Source organism: Leuresthes tenuis, unplaced genomic scaffold (assembly GCF_036924035.1).
Source record: "Leuresthes tenuis unplaced genomic scaffold, fLeuTen1.0.hap1 SCAF_13, whole genome shotgun sequence".
NCBI classification, from domain to species: Eukaryota; Metazoa; Chordata; class Actinopteri; order Atheriniformes; family Atherinopsidae; genus Leuresthes; species Leuresthes tenuis.
This window is the reverse complement of record NW_027325367.1, coordinates 34569114-34587821: the sequence shown is the minus strand read 5'-3', so window position 1 is coordinate 34587821 and position 18708 is coordinate 34569114. Positions and strand designations below refer to the sequence as shown.

General features: G+C 43.1%; 3 non-coding genes across 3 annotated transcripts; 2 read left to right on the top strand and 1 right to left on the bottom strand.

Annotated features, from left to right (window-relative positions):
* Nucleotides 1–1441: 1441 nt before the first annotated feature.
* On the bottom strand, nucleotides 1442–1524 carry trnal-cag (transfer RNA leucine (anticodon CAG)). Its single transcript has one exon. It is a non-coding gene; the product is annotated as a tRNA-Leu (tRNA).
* A 6261-nt stretch (nucleotides 1525–7785) lies between these two features.
* Nucleotides 7786–7857, top strand: trnaq-cug (transfer RNA glutamine (anticodon CUG)). The gene has a single exon. It is a non-coding gene; the product is annotated as a tRNA-Gln (tRNA).
* Nucleotides 7858–9042: 1185 nt separating this feature from the next.
* Nucleotides 9043–9114, top strand: trnaq-cug (transfer RNA glutamine (anticodon CUG)). Its single transcript has one exon. It is a non-coding gene; the product is annotated as a tRNA-Gln (tRNA).
* The last annotated feature ends 9594 nt before the right edge of the window (nucleotides 9115–18708 follow it).

The window sequence follows — 18708 nt, the reverse complement described above, 5'->3', positions numbered from 1 at the left end:
ACTTACATAATAGCTGAGACTGCAGAAGTTGAAATTTCAATAGGTGTGTTATCACCATTATAGTCTGATGTGGTACTTAGAATACTGTTTTGATATTCTCACCCATCTTAGGCCTAAATGTGAATAGCCCCCCTTCAAATAGCCTGATATGAATCCAGTTTGCTTCGGTCAAAAGCCCTGTCCTGTTGTCCTATGATACGGTACCGGGGGTTTGAAAAATCTGCATAAGGGTCCAAAGTAGAATCTATTTACAACTTATCAACACTGCAAAGGGAAAAAAAAAAGTCTAGCTTCTTCTGGAGCAAACATTCTACTTTTTATTGTTTTGATGATGCGGAGTGTCCTACATCTACCACAAGGCAGAATTTCTGGGTGTTGCCACCAAGATTCAAGATTCAAGCGTTTATTGTCATATATACAGTGCATGTTAGAAACACATTCCTGTACAATGAGATTCTTGTTGAGCCCTTTTCACCACTTGCATGCTGCAGATCATGCCTAGTTTCTTCTCAATTGCTTTGCGTGATTCAAAACATTCCTTTAAAAGGCACCTCAAATGGGACACAAAACTCTTATTTCGCTCATTGGCTACGGTAGTCTTTTCAAATGACGACTGTATTTGTCCCATCGAAATTCCTCGTTAGTATAATGGTCAGTATCTCCGCCTGTCACGCGGAAGATCGGGATTCGATTCCCCGACGGGGAGAGCTAGGACTTTTATCACATGCCTCCCACCAAGTATAATCTAATTCACCCACCATCAGCCAATATTCAACTATCTTACACTTGTTTGCTTTTATCAAAGCACTTTGGAAGGCATTTCACTTGGCACCAAATGTATTGCCACCACGAGAAGCCTGGCCTGCAGGGACCTCTATCTTCCCCCTAACCTCTCCTTCATAAGACTCTTCCATAAAGCTCACTTCCACGTACCTTGTCCAACAACAGAAGACCTGTTGTTTCATTCTTGTCTTGTCCAAAGCCAACAAGGACTACCCCCTAACCTCTCCTTCATACTACTCTTCCATAAAGCTCACTTCCAAGTACTTTGTCCAACAACAGAAAACCTGTGGTTTCATTCTTGTCTTGTCCAAAGCCAAGAAGGACTTTGCATACCAGGGACGATCTGTCGAGGTCTTTTGTCACGACCAGTGTTTTGTTTTCAGACGATTTTTCCACAAAAATGACTGAAAAACAGGAGGTTTTACGGTGGTGTTGAGTACATGCCAAAATGTTAATATGTAACAATAACTTGAGTTGTGGACAAAGGATTCTCATGCACCAAACCCCTTCCCTGCGATTCAGAGCGGTCATAAGACTTCAGAGTAACATGACGGCACAAAGAATGTTGCTGTAAACTAGATGATATAGCACTAGCCAAGCAAGGAGTGAAGTTGGGTTGCCTTGCCAGTGAAAACCATTCTCTCAGAGAAGGTTACTTTGTCAGAAGTGGGATTTGAACCCACGCCTCCAGGGGAGACTGCGACCTGAACGCAGCGCCTTAGACCACTCGGCCATCCTGACCGCAAAAAAAAGACTTGCACTTATTGTCGGCGGTTCCAGGGATCATTCGAGTGAATATGTGGGTCTACGTGGTGTTCCTGGGTCTTGGCTGTTGTTTAAGTTGTTTAATAACCACAATAATGTCACGTGTACATAAAATCATTTGAGAAATTAAACAGGGGGAAAAAGAGAGCAAAGTGAGGAAAGGTGTGACAGATGAGGTCCCCCAGCAGTCTAAGCCTATAGCAGCTTTGGCAACATGGGATGTTTCAGGATTACCTGAGCCATCCCTAACTATAAGCTTTATCAAAAAGCATTTGGAAGCAAGAACTCTTCAGATGTAAAACGGCCGCAATAATCTTTAAACTAGACGATACAGTGCCAGTTTAGCAATACAACTTAGCATAGCCAAGCCAGGAGTGAAGTTGGGTTGCCTTGCCAGTAAAAATCATTCTGTTGGAGAAGTTTGCAATGTCAGAAGTGGAATTTGAACCCCGCCTCCAAGGGAAACTGCGGTCTTAATGCAGCACTTTAAAGGCCAAGCGTCGTTGCCGTGATGGCTCGAGCGAGCGGTGTTGATGACTTCACGCTGTCGTTCCGACCATATATTGTGGCTGGAGTCGATGCGCCAGTCGTTGCAGTCTTTTCAGTCACAGAGGTGTCGCTGCTACGGGAAGGTTACCGCTAACGACTCCACAACGAGGAAAATGGAGAAGAAAACAAGAGCAGGAAGAGTAGCACTGTCATCAATGATCAGCATTCTCACCTCTGCTTACATAATAGCTGATGAGCCTCCAGAATTTGGAATTTCAAGAGGCATGATGATGCCCATCTCACCTCCAAATTCCTGAGCATTCTCACCCATTACTTACATAATAGCTGAGACTGCTGAAGTTGAAATTTCAATAGGTGTGTTATCACCATTATAGTCTGATGTGGTACTTAAAATACTGTTTTGATATTCTCACCCATCTTAGGCCTAAATGTGAATAGCCCCCCTTCAAATAGCCTGATATGAATCCAGTTTGCTTCGGTCAAAAGCCCTGTCCTGTAATCCTATGATACGGTACCGGGGGTTTGAAAAATCTGCATAAAGGTCCAAAGTAGAATCTATTTACAACCTATCAACACTGCAAAGGGAAAAAAAAGTCTAGCTTCTTCTGGAGCAAACATTCTATTTTTTATTGTTTTGATGATGCGGAGTGTCCTACATCTACCACAAGGCAGAATTTCTGGGTGTTGCCACCAAGATTCAAGCGTTTATTGTCATATATACAGTGCATGTTAGAAACACATTCCTGTACAATGAGATTCTTGTGTAAACGATGACAATAACCTCCAATGATCATGTCAAAGCTTCCTGGAGAAGGCATGAATGGATCACAAGATGCTCAACGAGCTCTTCGATTCGAACACCATCCCCTATGGTTGTAGGGCTCACGATGCAGATATCGCAAAACCCTAAGCCAACTTCAGCTGTACCACCGCAGCTGTTGATGATTTCCTCCACTGAAATGTGAAGCTAAGGAAGGATTCCTGGAGAATGCAGGTATAGATCCCGCTACCTCTCACATGCAAAGCGAGCGCTCTACCACTTGAGCAAATTCCCCTTTTTTTCCTTTTGTGAAGGAAGGGAGAATTGATTTCCTCCTTTCACAGCCCTGCGTTACTAATGAGGCTGCAATGTGAGACTGAAATTTTAGCAGCTGTTGTTGAGGACGCGAATTTTTAGCATCAAAACAACAGATGAGGGGACGAGGTGGCCGTACCCGCCGGTTTTTGGACTGCCTCAGAGGTCCTAACACTTCCGAACACATTCTGTCAGGTCCGAACACTTTCCTAACCAGGTCCGAACACTTTCCTAACGACTTCAAAGAGTTCCTAACGAGGTCCGAACAAGGTCCGAACACAGGTCCGAACACAGCCAAAAATGGGGCAAAAGGGACACGTGACCTGACGTCGGAGGGGGCACGGTTAACGCTTTAGAGTGTCGGCCATATTTTCCTTCGCATACACTTGTGACAAGCACGGGAACAAGGTTTGTAAACTTGATTAATACTCATAAAAGTAACGCCATATATAAGCCGAATGTTAAACCGTGGGACAAACAATATACAATTTAATCTTCCGTCCTCTCTGCACTTTATCCAAGTTGTATTTCAACTTCCATGTAACGTAGCCATTTTGCCAATGGAAGTTCTGCCTGTAATAGCGTCGCTGTTCATACCGGCATTGTGTGGTGACGGTGGGGATGTTAGTGATACGACAGAATCAGAAGACAAATAGTAACTTATTTTTTTGTTTATTTGCCGTATAAATTCTGCCGATTCCTCGGGGAAAGCCTTAAGATGTGAACTATCTTTTTTGCATTTATTGTCCGTCAGTGCAATAGTAATTCGTCGGCTATCTGTGGCGTTTTCTCCACTCTGGTAACGGAGCCTGGTTATGTGTTTGAGCAGAGCAGACAGATGTGTCCAGATGTATTAACACTTGTGTTCTGGTCATATTTTTGTTACTCAGGCAATGTTTGTTGGTCTGGTGGACCTGCTGCATTTTTGGGGTTTTTAATTCAACACAATCAAACAATTTTATGTTAAATTACTTTACAGATATGTACTTCATCCCAATTACAAGCAATATAAACAACATACATGATTAACATGTAATATGATCACATTTATGTATTAAAGTGCAATTCGTTTTTTTCAATAAAATGTGATTAAAAAAATAAAAAGGATAGAAAACATTCAAGAAATGTGCAAATGAAGCAAGGTTTTTTGGTATAACTATCATGTATTATTCATTTGAACTTTTTTAGAACTTTGAACATTTACAAAACATAAGTAAGATCTCAATCTCAGCTCGGCTGCTGACCACTTGGTCCTGGGGCCTGCTGCTGTCTAGCTGTGGTTCATTCTCGTTTAGGAGATAGCTGATGATTAATGTCATCCTCCTCTAAAAGTCACTGTCAGACTTGATCTTCATATTCTGAAACCTCCTCCCCCACATTGTCATCAAAAGTGTCTGTCTTGACCAAAATCAATTTCAAGGCCTTGTGTGCAATGAATCTTTTGGTTGTTGCGGAGAATCGGTTGTATTAGTAGTTATCACTGGGAAAGCTATATTTATTGCCCCCCCCCCCCCGAAAAAAAAGAGGAATATGATAACAGGTGCAAGTGCGTGAATGTCGGTTTGACACACGCACACGTGTATAATTACAACAAACAGCTTGAAAGTAGTGTTTGTTTTACAGATCACCAAGAAGCTGGCTGGCGCTATTGGGGACAGCGCTGCATGGATGACAAACATCGGCAACGAGTTTGGCCAGGTTCTGAACTCTGTTTTGACGACGGGTGAAGGTGCAGGGTTGGAAGAGTTGTGCCATGGCATCGTCACTCGATATAAGAATGCGGGCCAAGCTGAACCTGAGGTCATCTATGTTGACCGGGACTGCTGCAGCCAGTCAGGTGGGTAAAAATGATAAAATTCTTTATCAAATATACGTTTGAAAAACTGTGTGCCACACACACACACACACTGTTACCACTCCACTTGTGGGAGGAGGGGTACTGGCAATTGGGCAGCGGCTGACTTTGTTTTTCACAGGTGTGTCTTCAGTGGTCAAACTCTTGCACCCATGGAGGTCTGCAGTGCGCTTGGACAGCTTCCATTTCATGCGACGTTTTAACTGCGGCGTTAAGTTTACATTAAGTGTCTGCCTGTCTGTCTGTCTGTTCGCAGATGATTGCTCGTCTGTTACTGTGTGATTATTGTTACAATGTTAATAAAGTTTGATAATTTTACTTGAACCAAGAACAGCCTTCACATTTTAATTTAATTTCCATTTGCAAAACAGGACGACAGTGAGTGTGAGTGACATCCATTTAATGAAATTGTCAAAAGTGAAGCCAGAATTACTTGGAGAATTATTTTACATTTATTAATAAAACCCAACACTCTTTGTCTCAACCAAAGATTTTTTTAAAATACTTTCTTTGCTCAATTTGGAATTTGTTTCATTCACTTGTGTTGCACAAATAGTGATACAGATAGATAGCTAGTGTTAGCCCGGTTTTTTCATTGGAAGCCCAAGAACAAGCTGGAGAAATCGTTTATTAAAAAAGTATTTATCAGTGGTCACATAGTAAAGTATATTGCAGCGCTGGTCTCGGAGTGCCAGAGCTCCCGCAGGAAATCCGTCAGGCCGAGCCCCGATATCCGGAAACATGTCATATTTATATTCAGCTTTATCTCACAGAAGTTGTTTTCACACTTGTCAGAGTATAATTGGCCAGTTTTGGGTGACATGCTCAGGCCAGCTGCTGTCCTTGTTGTGTTCTTTGGATGTGAGAAACAATGTGTGTGTATGTGTGAGTGCTGTTTTAGGCGTGGATCTAATGTACCAGACCTATCTACTCTACTAGAGATGTTTTGTCTGACCCAGTTGTTTATGTCCTTCTAAAGTCTTGGACCCTTTTAAGGTCATCGATTGTGCAGTATGAGCAGAGTGGAAAAGTACCAGCTAGGAACATAGGTTATTTAGGAAAATACAGAATATGAATTTATAATGTCTAAGATCAAAGCCAATTATAACACTAGTCTCTCAAATAATTGAGTGTACCAAAAAAAGAGGGGAAAAATGATGGGAGACTTATTTACATTTACAGTTATACACATTTTGTGTGCTGCCCCCTACAGTAGGCTTTAGTAACGTCCAAAGCACTGTGGTATGTTGGGGTGTTGCCACAATACAGGTTCGAATCCCACAAGAAACATGAAAATTAAACGGATGATAAACCTTGCAATAAGTGCAGAGGTTTGTGTAAACATGTTGAGAAGATAAGAGAATAGAGAAAAGTGGATATAGTGTACTTTTTTCTCCTTTTATTTTTCTCTCTTCCCCCCCCCCTCCTTCCTCTTTTTTTCCTTTTCCCCCCTTTCGGGCAGTCCCTTTTGCCCCATTTTTGGCCGAATGGTCAGCACTTTGGACTCTGAATCCAGCGATCCGAGTTCAAATCTCGGTGGAACCTGATCTTTGCTTTCAACTACCAATTCTTCCCTTTGTCATGTTTGATGAGAACGCTGAATCTGTCATATATGAATACCTCACTTACAGTTACTCATTTAATACTTGTTTTGATACACAACATCCACTACACTAAATTTTGATGAGACAGAGGAGCATCATCAGCAGCAGGCTGCTGTCTCTGAGCTGCTCCACAAACAGACTCAACAACACTTTTGTCCCCCTGGTCATAAGACTGGACAACTCTTCATTGGGTGGCCAGGGATAATCATGATTAAACCCATATTCACATGCATATCAGAACTGTTTGCACATGAGCACATCACACAATTTCATATTCATTTTTTCATACTTATATCCTATTACACTTTTACAGTAATGCGCTGCATTATTATGTTATTATGTTGTGACTAGGGCTGTCAAACGATTATTTTTTAATCGCGATTAATCACACTTTTTCCATAGTTAACTCACGATTATTCTCTATTTTGAAAATTTAGTTAGAATCAAATAAACAAAGAAAAAATGGCTTTTATCTTTATATCTATAAATTATATAGCCTGTATATACCCTGTAAACCTTTCTTTCTTTGCCTCTGTCACAACTTCGCGATTAATCACACTTTTTCCATAGTTAACTCACGATTATTCTCTATCTTGTAAATTTAGTTAAAATCAAATAAACACAAAGAAAAATAGGCTTTTCTCTTTATATCTATACATTATATACCCTGTATATATACCCTGTAAACCTTTCTTTCTTTGCCTCTGTCACAACTTCATTTAAGAGTGCTTCAAACTCAAATTATCTAAATGCTTTGAAGTAAGTCTTAAGATTAAGAAATAAGACTGAAATAACTCATTTGTGCTTTTCTCTGTTAGATAATGGTTCAAACGAATTAATCAACAATGGTTGATATTTTGTATTAATGGTCATATTCTCCGTTATAATATACAAAAGGCCCATTTTTTATGTAAATTAGTTCATTTTGGGTTACTGAACCAGTCCAGATTTTTATTTTGAAGTATTTACCTGAACATTTCCAAGCTTACGGTGAAGACTTTCTGTTTGATTTTAGAATATTCACATTTGAACTGGAAGAAGGGTTTAAGAGTGAAAGCACTTTTATATTTAGATTCTTCTTTTCCAGGAGTTCAGATGTAACTGGGCAAATCGACTTCATTTGTTCAGACCTTTGGCAAAGTGCATAGAGAGGAAGAATTTTTTTTTTTTTGAAGTTATGATACTGTTTGTAGGGTTCCATGGTGTAATGGTCAGCACTTTGGACTCTGAATCCAGCGATCCGAGTTCAAATCTCGGTGGAACCTGATCTTTGCTTTCAACAACCAATTCTTCCCTTTGTCATGTTTGATGATAACACTGAATCTGTCATATATCAATACCTCACTTACGGTTACTCATTTAATGCTAGTTTTCATACACAGCTGCTGCACAAACAGACTCAACAACACTTTTATCCCCCTGGCCGTAAGACTGTACAACTCTTCTCTGGGTGGCCAGGGATAGTCATGATTTAACCCATATTCACATGCATATCAGAACTGTTTGCACATGAGCAAATCACAATTTCATATTCATTTTTTCATACTTATATCCTATTACACTTTTACAGTAATGCGCTGCATTATTATGTTATTATGCTGTGACTAGGGCTGTCAAACGATTATTTTTTAATCGCGATTAATCACACTTTTTCCATAGTTAACTCACGATTATTCTCTATTTTGAAAATTTAGTTAGAATCAAATAAACAAAGAAAAAATGGCTTTTATCTTTATATCTATAAATTATATAGCCTGTATATATCCTGTAAACCTTTCTTTCTTTGCCTCTGTCACAACTTCGCGATTAATCACACTTTTTCCATAGTTAACTCACGATTATTCTCTATTTTGTAAATTTAGTTAGAATCAAATAAACACAAAGAAAAATTGGCTTTTCTCTTTATATCTATACATTATATACCCTGTATATATACCCTGTAAACCTTTCTTTCTTTGCCTCTGTCACAACTTCATTTAAGAGTGCTTCAAACTCATATTATCTAAATGCTTTGACGTAAGTCTTAAGATTAAGAAATAAGACTGAAATAACTCATTTGTGCTTTTCTCTGTTAGATAATGGTTCAAACAAATTAATCAACAATGGTTAATATTTTGTATTAATGGTCATATTCTCCGTTATAATATAAAAAAGGCCCATTTTTTATGTAAATGAGTTCATTTTGGGTTACTGAACCAGTCCAGATTTTTATTTTGAACTATTTACCTGAACATTTCCAAGCTTACGGTGAAGACTTTCTGTTTTATTTTAGAATATTCACATTTGAACTGGAAGAAGGGTTTAAAAGTGAAAGCACTTATATATTTAGATTCTTCTTTTCCAGGAGTTCAGATGTAACTGGGCAAATCGACTTCATTTGTTCAGACCTTTGGCAAAGTGCATAGAGAGGAAGAATTTTTTTTTTTTTGAAGTTATGATACTGTATGTAGGGTTCCATGGTGTAATGGTCAGCACTTTGGACTCTGAATCCAGCGATCCGAGTTCAAATCTCGGTGGAACCTGATCTTTGCTTTCAACAACCAATTCTTCCCTTTGTCATGTTTGATGAGAACGCTGAATCTGTCATATATGAATACCTCACTTACAGTTACTCATTTAATACTTGTTTTGATACACAACATCCACTACACTAAATTTTGATGAGACAGAGGAGCATCATCAGCAGCAGGCTGCTGTCTCTGAGCTGCTCCACAAACAGAAATGGAAATGGAAATGGAAAAAGGCCTTGGAGCAAATAGATGCTTGCCCCCTGCAGAGCCACACAAAGGATCTGTTTGGGAGAAGGCTTCGGTGCTCCTGTGGGTTTCATAAGGTAGGTGAAATTATTTATTAAGTCATGATGATTCACTGTAGCATGTGCATTCATTTATTGAACAATATACATCTACACAATTAGAGAAAACTACTAGTGTTCTTAGCCAGCCAGCAGATCTGTCATCAGGCGCTGGCTCTAGTGAGGCAGGAGCAGTTGAGATGGAGGCAGGGCAAGTCCGAGTCTGCGCGGAGTTAGGCAGAGGAGGCATGGAGACAGGGAAAGGAGACACGGAGGCAGGGAGTATTGGAGACAACACAGAGGCAGGGAGAGGAGACGCAGTGGCAGGACCATCAGTGGCAGGACCATCAGTGGCAGGACAGGGAGTGCAATGTTACAAGTGCAACGAGTTTGTGGAAGGAGAAAAATTCTCTGAACACCTGTCTGACCACCATACAGAGGAGATGTGTGACACCTGTGGGGCCAAGGTGCAGGGTACTGTTGGTCTTTTGAACCATATACAAGCAGCTCACTATTCAGCATTAATCTCACCGCAAAAGCCACCACTATTACCACCTAAGCAAGTGTCATCTCTGCTCCCCCCTTCAAGTAGCTCTGCAACACCACATCACACTGCAACTCCACTGAGACCAACTTTTGTTAATTGGAAAGGTTTTCTTCCTGAACAATTTCGTAAGGTTATCCAGGAAGCAGATCAGGTGTGGATTGCAAAATGCCTATATGAGCCCACAGGCCAGCTGAAAAGGAACATAAAAGCATGTTGGTTTCACCCACCACTGGAGCCCAAACCATCTCCTCCTGAGCCTGGGTGGTACTACCGGCAGAGGATGTTCATCTGGGCACCAATGAGGATGTGGGGGATGCCACTGAAATGCCCACAATGTTCCCGAAAAATGAACAGCTCTGGGATTTACAGAAAGGTCAGAGAGGTGATTGATGTGGACAGCCGCTACTACCTAGTGGGAGGGGACTATCCACGTTGCAGCAAGTGCTCTCAGCCTGTCTGCCCATGGAGCCAGGATATGCTCTCCCAGCTGGATGTGGCACACAGGAGCCTGTTCCCTGCTGTCCTCACAACACAGCTGGCTCTGGACCGGAAATGCATGACTTTCCTGAAGCCGAGGACCAGTGGTAACAGTTCCTCCTACCTCCAGTCTGCGATAGAGGAAGCGCACAGCGAGGAGTGGGCACGTCAGACCATCCGCTACCTCTCAGACTGTGAGCGCCATACGAAGATGGCTACCTTCGTCCCCTCCGCAGCTGTCCATAGTCCTCCACCACCCTTCAGGCCCCTTCCACTTGCCCGATGGTTTGAGACGGTCCACTCCAACGACATCCTCAGCCATCTGGATGAGATGAAGGGAGTGATCACCTCTACCTATGGTAGAATTCTTAAGATGGATTCAACAAAGAAGGTTAGGGTTTCAACAGTAAAAAAATATGGAAAATAGAACGTGTATAATTACAACAAACAGTTTGAAAGTAGTGTTTCTTTTACAGATCACCAAGAAGCTGGCTGGCGCTATTGGGGACAGCGCTGCATGGATGACAAACATCGGCAACGAGTTTGGCCAGGTTCTGAACTCTGTTCTGACGACGGGTGAAGGTGCAGGATTGGAAGAGTTGTGCCATGGCATCGTCACTCGATATAAGAATGCGGGCCAAGCTGAACCTGAGGTCATCTATGTTGACCGGGACTGCTGCAGCCAGTCAGGTGGGTAAAAATGATAAAATTCTTTATCAAATATACGTTTGAAAAACGCCACGCACACACACTGTTACCACTCCACTTGTGGGAGGAGGGGTACTGGCAATTGGGCAGCGGCTGACTTTGTTTTTCACAGGTGTGTCTTCAGTGGTGAAACTCTTCCACCCATGGAAGTCTGCAGTGCGCTTGGACAGCTTCCATTTTATGCGACGTTTTAACTGCGGCCTCACTACAGAACACCACCCTCTGTATGGCATCTTTTGCACCAAGCTTTCCTCCTGTCTCTTCGAATGGGACCAGGAGGATGTGCATCGCCTGAAGGAGGCCAAGAGAGCAGAGTGGAAGAGCAGCCACAGTGGACATGCTCCCACCGAGGAACAGCTCATGGCCACCATCAGCCCAGGGGAACTGAAGAGGCACTGCAGGAGAAGGACGCGTGGAGTGGAAGAAATGAGGAGCATGATTTCAGGGCTGCTGGAATCAGTGTGGGAGCTGACAGACACCACAGGGCTGCATCTGGTGAACCATGAAAGCATGCGCCACGTTTGGGAGGTGCAGCAGAAGCACCTGGAGTGCCTCCAAGACCCTGCAGGTGTTGCTCTGTACACAAAGGTGGGGACTCTCCAGAAGGGCGGCAAAGAGCTGGACATCCTTAGGTGTGGTAGAGGATCCTCCTCCCTGGAGAGTTTTCACCGACACCAGTGTGCTTTCATTCCAGGTACATTCACATCTGTATTGTGCCTTTTTTTTTATGTTCTTTTCTATTTATGACAGAGAATGTGTTGTAATTATTCGAAATGACACAATTATCACTGTCGGGTATTCATGTGTCTTCACTTTACAATAATGGTTGAGTATTTTGTTTTTTAGGCTGGCGGTGCAATGCAGTGCACATGCAGATGTACATGCTGGAGGGCGCATCAAGGTGGAACATGGGCCGGGCCAAGGAGGCAGTAGCTGTGGAGGGGGCCTCAACCCTCCGAACCTTTGATGTCCGGTTGATGTCTCACCTCAACAACATGAGCCAGCGGGTCCATGGTTGTGCTCTGGTTCCCGAGTTCACCCCACCCGGGAAACCTACTGGTAAGAAAGATCTCAGAGCAACACTGGTAGACCAAATTATTACATCCTCTCCTGTTTTTCTTAAGATTGTGCTATACATGTAGGAGATAGATGTGTGTATGTAGGTCCGTTCTTGATCTTTGTATTTATACTGGTTACAGGGGAGCGCATTGCTGTGGAGTATCTATTGGCCCAGACCAACAGAGGTGACCTGCTTGCTCCACAGCACATGCCTGAAATCCCCTCCCAGGTGCTTGAGGAGGACGAGGATGAGCCAGATGCCACAGTAAACATGCCAGGTGATCTTGGGTCTGGTGATCCCTGGGATGAGGGTGAGCCTGACGCTGCTCTCTGCCAGTCAGCTGAGCTTGGGGCTGGTGATCCCAATCCTTCAAGTCCTGTGGAAGACCAGGTGTTGTCGGAGGGTGACACTGAACCCGGACCCCTCAACACAGAGGTCAATAACACTTTCTGTAACACCTTACTCAAAAACACAATATTTAACCGAAGAAAATCTGGTAAGATTTTAATAAGATAAATTAATTTAAAATCAGCATTGCTGACATAATTAGAAACAAGAGTGTACATTTATTTGCTTGTTTTTTTTCTTTTTATCACTTTTCAGACCAGCCAATGTGACTCCAGAGGTGTTGTGGGATGGGAGGCAGTTGATGCACTGGCAGCCTACCTAGTTGGTTTGAACCGGACAATCACTGCCTTGTCAGCCAAGGAGGAGGCAGACATAGTGCACCTGTACACTGCTCTCCATGCCATGGACAAGGCGCCTTCAAGGTACAAATAGTAATTATTTTGTACACCATGATGGAATGAATAAAGCATATGGAGGTCTCTTTCACCGTTTAGGTACACGCAGAAGGCTAAAAAGAAAGGATGCGCATCAGGAGGACCATGGAGAGCATCCAGGAAGCCGAGTGGCTCTGCTCCTGGACAGCAGGCGGCAGAGAGGTGTTTGAGCACAATTTGCTCTCATTTTGGTTCAATACAAGTCATTGAATTAGACAGCACTCATCATTGTGACAAGTATTTATTAAGTGTAAATTATTTTATTGCAGTCCCTGTTCTTTATGACTTTACATCCTTGTTCACAGTCCAGTTCATATCATCTTTCTCTCCCACAGACTATACATGACTCATGGCCAAGCAGCCCAGGACCCTGAAGCACACAGGGTCAGTGAGTGTGTTTGCCTCAGACTCTTTAAAGAATTTGAGCAAGCACGCAACCGGCCACGGGACGCAAAGGGGAAAACAATGCCCATCCCTCAGTCCATTGTTAGTGCCTACAGCCATGTCAAACAGCTGCTGGAGGACAGCAGGGTTGTCCTGGGTCAGAGCAACTTGGTTTTGGTGCCAGTTAATAACACCACTGTCTCTCTATGGTGTGTGCTATTTCGTTTACCTTTCCCATACAATCAAGATAAACAGTATATAAAGATTTCACCTCAAGAAAAACCGCCAACTGCATGCTTGTATATGGTATAACCTTAGGGGGATATGCTCACATGTTTAAAATAATGAATGTTTGTCTTGTAGGCTGCTTAGGAGGGATAAAAGGAAGGACAGGGACATGCTGCTGCAAGGCACTTCACTTCCTAAACATGTGCACCTGGCCAAGGAGTCTCTCCCTCCAGCAAATGCACTTCCGGCTGCCCCTGTGCCCCAGCATGAAGTGATAACTTTTGCAGAGCCTGAAAACCACGAGGGGGAAGCTTTCCCCCGCAAGCGCACTCTGACAGCAAACAGGCCTGTGTTTTATCCACCATTTCCTCCTCCCCCATTCCCTCCACAATTTGGGCCATTCCACCAAGCTCCTCCATTCCACCAAGCTCCTCCATTCCACCAAGCTTCTCCTTACCAGCAAGCTCCTCCATTCCACCAAGCTTCTCCATTCCACCAAGCTTCTCCTTACCAGCAAGCTCCTCCATTCCACCAAGCTTCTCCATTCCACCAAGCTCCTCCGTTCCTGCAAGCTCCTCCTCACCAGCAACCTCCTGCTCACCAGCAAGCTCCTCCTCACCAGCAACCTCCTGCTCACCAGCAAGCTCCTGCTCACCAGCAAGCTCCTGCTCACCAGCAAGCTCCTGCTCACCAGCAAACGTGCCTTCCATCTGAGCCAAGGCAACGTGCCTGGAGACTACATAAAGCTGCCCAGGAAGATGAGGAGCTAGCGACGAGGGGGGAGCCACCACGGAAACGGCTGGCAAAGGAAAAGTATCATTACACCTGCAAGGAGTGTGGCCTGGAAAAAAATAAAGGGACTGGACACACCCAGCTGAAGGGGCGGTGGTACTGTCCAGCCTCAGGACTGACCCTGGATCAGTGGAAGGACAGTTTACGTTAAGTGTCTGTCTGTCTGCCTGTCTGTCTGTCTGTTCACAGATGATTGCTCGTCTGTTACTGTGTTATTATTGTTAGTAATAAAGTTTGATCATTTTACTTGAATCAAGAACAGCCTTCACATTTTTATTTAATTTCCCTTTGCAAAACAGGGCGACAGTGAGTGTGAGTGACATCCATTTAATGCAATTGTTAAAAGTGAAGCCGGAATTACTTGGAGAATTATTTTACATTTATTAATAAAACCCAACACTCTTTGTCTCAACCAAAGATTTTTTTAAAATACTTTCTTTGCTCAATTTGAAATTTGTTTCATTCACTTGTGTTGCACAAATAGTGATACAGATAGATAGCTAGTCTCTCAAATAATTGAGTGTACCAAAAAAAGAGGGGAAAAATTATGGGAGACTTATTTACATTTACAGTTATACACATTTTGTGTGCTGCCCCCTACAGTAGGCTTTAGTAACGTCCAAAGCACTGTGGTATGTTGGGGTGTTGCCACAATACAGGTTCGAATCCCTTACAAATCACTCAAGACCAGCAGCTCTTACACCAGCCTTCAATACATGCTGTCATCTCATATTCAACTATCTTACACTTGTTTGCTTTTATCAAAGCACTTTGGAAGGCATTTCACTTGGCACCAAATGTATTGCCACCACGAGAAGCCTGGCCTGCAGGGACCTCTATCTTCCCCCTAACCTCTCCTTCATACCACTCTTCCATAAAGCTCACTTCCAAGTACTTTGTCCAACAACAGAAAACCTGTGGTTTCATTCTTCTCTTGTCCAAAGCCAACAAGGACTTTGCATACCAGGGACGATCTGTCGAGGTCTTTTGTCACAACCAGTGTTTTGTTTTCAGACGATTTTTCCACAAAAATGACAGAAAAACAGGAGGTTTTACGGTGGTGTTGAGTACATGCCAAAATGTTAATATGTAACAATAACTTGAGTTGTGGACAAAGGATTCTCATGCACCAAGCCCCTTCCCTGGGATTCAGAGCGGTCCTAAGACATCAGAGTAACATGACGGCACGAAGAATGTTGCTGTAAACTAGATGATATAGCGCGAGCCACGCATGGAGTAAACGTGGTTTGCCTTGCCAGTGAAAACCATTCTCAAGGAGAAGTGGGAAATGTCAGAAGTGGTATTTGAACCCACACCTCCAGGAGAGACTGCGACCTTAACGCAGCGCCTTAGACAGCTCGGCCATCTTGACCATAGAAGGGATTCTTGCACAATAGTGTCGGCGGGCCCAGGGATCATTCACGTGAATATGTGGGTCTGCATGGTATTCAAGTGTCTTGGCTGTTGTTTAAGAGGACTCCTGAGGCAAACAAATAGTAGGCATAGCATTTGGAAGCAAGAACTCTTCAGATGTAAAACGGCTGCAACAATCTTTAAACTGGACGACACAGTGCCAGAATAGCAATACAACATAGCATAGCCAAGCAAGGAGTGAAGTTGGGTTGCCTTGCCAGTGAATTTCATTCTTTTGGAGATGGTTGCTTTGTCAGAAGTGGGATTTGAACCACGCCTCCAGAGGAGGGATCATTCGAGTGAATATGTGGGTCTACGTGCTGTTCATGTGTCTTGGCTGTTGTTTAAGTTGTTTAATAACCACAATAATGTCACGTGTACATAAAATCATTTGAGCAATTAAAAAGGGGGAAAAAGAGAGAAAAGTGAGGAAAGGTGTGACAGATGAGGTCCCCCAGCAGTCTAAGCCTATAGCAGCTTGGGCAACATGGGATGTTTCAGGATTACCTGAGCCATCCCTAACTATAAGCTTTATCAAAAAGCATTTGGAAGCAAGAACTCTTCAGATGTAAAACGGCCGCAATAATCTTTAAACTAGACGATACAGTGCCAGTTTAGCAATACAACGTAGCATAGCCAAGCAAGGAGTGAACCTTGGGTTGCCTTGCCAGTGAAAATCATTCTGTTGGAGAAGGTTGCATTGTCAGAAGTGGAATTTGAACCCCGCCTCCAAGGGAAACTGCGGTCTTAACGCAGCACTTTAAAGGCCAAGCGTCGTTGCCGTGATGGCTCGAGCGAGCGGTGTTGATGACTTCACATATATTGTGGCTGGAGTCGATGCGCCAGTCGTTGCAGTCTTTTCAGTCACAGAGGTGTCGCTGCTACGGGAAGGTTACCGCTAACGACTCCACAACGAGGAAAATGGAGAAGAAAACAAGAGCAGGAAGAGTAGCACTGTCATCAATGATCAGCATTCTCACCTCTGCTTACATAATAGCTGATGAGCCTCCAGAATATGAAATTTCAAGAGGCATGATGATGCCCATCTCACCTCCAAATTCCTGAGCATTCTCACCCATTACTTACATAATAGCTGAGACTGCAGAAGTTGAAATTTCAAACACATTCCTGTACAATGAGATTCTTGTTGAGCCCTTTTCACCACTTGCATGCTGCAGATCATGCCTAGTTTCTTCTCAATTGCTTTGCGTGATTCAAAACATTCCTTTAAAAGGCACCTCAAATGGGACACAAAACTCTTATTTTGCTCCTTGGCTACGGTCGTCTTTTCAAATGACGACTGTGTCTGTCCCATCGAAATTCCTCGTTAGTATAATGGTCAGTATCTCTGCCTGTCACGCGGAAGATCGTGGTTCGATTCCCCGACAGGGAGAGCTAGGACTTCTATCACATGCCTCCCACCAAGTATAATCTAATTCATCAGCCAAGTTCCCTCTTGCAAACAGTCACCTCCCTTACAAATCACTCAAGACCAGCAGCTTTTACACCAGCCTTTAATACATGCTGTCATCTCATATTCAACTATCTTACACTTGTTTGCTTTTATCAAAGCACTTTGGAAGGCATTTCACTTGGCACCAAATGTATTGCCACCACGAGAAGCCTGGCCTGCAGGGACCTCTATCTTCCCCCTAACCTCTCCTTCATAACACTCTTCCATAAAGCTCACTTCCAAGTACTTTGTCCAACAACAGAAAACCTGTTGTTTCATTCTTGTCTTGTCCAAAGCCAACAAGGACTTCCCCCTAAACTCTCCTTTATACCACTCTTCCATAAAGCTCACTTCCAAGTACCTTGTCCAACCACAGAAATCCTGTGGTTTCATTCTTGTCTTGTCCAAAGCCAACAAGGACTTTGCATACCAGGGACGATCTGTCGAGGTCTTTTGTCACGACCAGTGTTTTGTTTTCAGACGATTTTTCCACAAAAATGACAGAAAAACAGGAGGTTTTACGGTGGTGTTGAGTACATGCCAAAATGTTAATATGTAACAATAACTTGAGTTGTGGACAAAGGATTCTCATGCACCAAGCCCTGCGATTCAGAGCGGTCATAAGACTTCAGAGTAACATGACGGCACAAAGAATGTTGCTGTAAACTAGATGATATAGCGCTAGCCACGCATGGAGTAAACGTGGTTTCAATTTCAATTCAATTCAATTTTATTTATATAGCGCCAGATTACAACAATTGTCATCTCAAGGCACTTAAGTAATATAGTCCAATTCAAGCCAATTGGAATTCAATTCATTGTAATCATGATCCAATTAATTCTTATAGAGCCAATTCAAAAAATTTATATCCTAGCTAAGGAAACCAACAGATTGCACCGAAACGTGTCTTCAGTCCAATCTCCCGTCCTGAGCCTGTGGCGACTGTGGAAAGGAACGACTCCCTTTTAACAGGAAGAAACCTCTGGCAGAACCAGACTCAGGAAGGGTGGCCATCCGCCTCGACCAGCTGGGGTTTAGAAGACAGAAAAGAGGGAAAAGAGGGGGGAAAAACACCATAACGCCATTCAAAGGATATCTGTTGGAACAGGGAAACATAGGTTAATAACCACAATAATGTCACATGTACATAAAATCAATTTTGAAATTAAACAGGGGGAAAAAGAGAGCAAAGTGAGGAAAGATGTGACAGATGAGGTCCCCCAGCAGTCTAAGCCTATAGCAGCTTAACTATGGGATGTTTCAGGATTACCTGAGCCATCCCTAACTATAAGCTTTATGGAAAAGAAAAGTTTTAAGCCTAATCTTAAAAGTGGAAAGGGTGTCTGCTTCCCGGACATTTACTGGCAGCTTATTCCACAAGAGAGGGGCCTGATAACTGAAGGCTCTACCTCCCATTCTACTTTTAGAAACTCTGGGAACAACAAGTAAACCTGCAGTTTGGGAGCGAAGTGCTCTG